Source organism: Schistocerca nitens, chromosome 4 (assembly GCF_023898315.1).
Source record: "Schistocerca nitens isolate TAMUIC-IGC-003100 chromosome 4, iqSchNite1.1, whole genome shotgun sequence".
Lineage (NCBI taxonomy): Eukaryota > Metazoa > Arthropoda > Insecta > Orthoptera > Acrididae > Schistocerca > Schistocerca nitens.
Window position 1 is genome coordinate 970,849,505 of NC_064617.1, and position 1,988 is coordinate 970,851,492.

General features: G+C 44.9%; 1 pseudogene; it reads left to right on the forward strand.

The window, feature by feature from the left end:
• The first annotated feature begins 426 nt into the window (after positions 1-426).
• On the forward strand, positions 427-544 carry LOC126254224 (5S ribosomal RNA; annotated as a pseudogene).
• Positions 545-1,988: the final 1,444 nt, after the last annotated feature.

Here is a 1,988-nt window from a genome sequence, read left to right on the forward strand (position 1 = left end):
ACAGCACAAGTCACGACTGAGCAGCTGCATCGATGTGCCGCTTGGACTAGAAGCAGCTTATAGACCAAAGTCAAAGATACTATGCGTACACAAGTCTGCAGGGTTGCCACATCTTCCAAAGAAAATCAGTCTCATTACTTTATCGTCTACGTAAAAACAAAAATTCTGTAGCAACCATTTTCAAATTTAATTAGTTCAATTCAACAATGAGGACCTAAAATGTGAGAATTGCAGTTTCGAAAATGCGACCCCCAGACAAGAAGAACTGGAGACATCTCTACACGAAAAGCTAAGTAAACTAGAAAGTTAGTTGTAATCTTCACTCCTCTAAAATTTTTCATAAAAGACTTTGCTTATTGTGGACAATAGCTGGAAGTAGGAAGGAGGGGGTAGACATCTGAATGATACCCGACGTAGAACGGAAACGCCAACCGCCTTTCCGCAGTGGTAACACCGGTTCCCGTCAGATCACCGAAGTTAAGCGCTGTCGGGCTGGGCTAGCACTTGGATGGGCGACCATCCGCTCTGCCGAGCGCTGTTGGCAAGCGGGGTGCACTCAGCCCTTGTGAGGCAAACTGAGGAGCTGCTTGGTTGAGAAGTAGCGGATCCGGTCTCGGAAACTGACATACGGCCGGGAGAGCGGTGTGCTGACCACATGCCCCTCCATATCCGCATCCAGTGACGCCTATGGACTGAGGATGACACGGCGGCCGGTCGGTACCATTGGGCCTTCATGGCCTGTTCGGGAGGAGTTTAGTTTTTAGTAGAACGGAAACGGTAGTTTCCTAACGTGATTTCCTATTCAAAATATTATGTAGGAAATCCCCTCTAAAAGTCCTAGAACTTTGCAACGGGAATTTCTGGACAGCCTGTATACCACCCTTCAACTGGGACTGGCACCGCTTTAGCCATTTGGTGATATTCAGTATGCAGTACAGCGAATGATTCGGCCGTCCAGGTCGCTCGACATGAATCCCATCGCACATTTATGGTACGTAATCAAGAGATCAGTTCCTGCACGAGCAAACACTTTCGCAAATATTGACGGGTACAGTGGTAGCATGGCTCAATGTTTCTGGAGCAGACTTCCAGCAACTTGATGAGTCCATACCATGTCGAGTTGCTGTACGACGCCGGGAAAAAGGAGGTTCGACACGACATTACGAGGGATCCCATTTCTTTCGTGACCTCAGTGTAATATACCACGAATGCTTACAGTAATTATGCTTAATATTTTACGGAATCCGTCTCAGTTTCGCAAATTTTCTGGTCTTTACCAGGTTTCGGCTAAATTAATCTAGCCTTCTTCAGAAGCATAAAATTACGATAATATGCCAGAGTAAGGCACAGTCAACATTAAAATTGAAACCTATAGTACCGTGGTACCATGTCGAATTAAAACGGTATTACACGTTTTAATTTTAATGTTGACTCTGCCTTACTCTGGCATATTATCGTAATTTTATGCTTCTGACGAAGGCTAGATTAATTTAGCCGAAACCTGGTAAGGACGAGAAAATTTGCGCAACTGAGGCGGATTCTGTAAATTACTAGTCTATCACAGTTGCTGACGGGACTCCAATATGCTAAAAATTCTTAAATATGATTAATCCTTCATTGTATAAGTTGACAACTCCTCTTCCTTACAAGTGAAAACGACTTCATTAGGTCAGCGAGAAAACAACAAAGATGTCGTCGAAAAGGAATGCTGTATTGCTGGTTCACGGAGGCCGTGCCTTCTTTCGAGGAACGCTGCAACTACAGCTGTTGAGTCATTCGTATTCGACTTCTACATCTATATCTACATCTACATCCATACTCCGCAGGCCACCTGACGGTGTGTGGCGGAGGGTACCTTGAGTACCTCTATCGGTTCTCCCTTCTATTCCAGTCTCGTATTGTTAGTGGAAAGAAGTGTTGTCGGTATGCCTCTGTGTGGGCTCTAATCTCTCTGATTTTATCCTCATGGTCTCTTCACGAGATATACG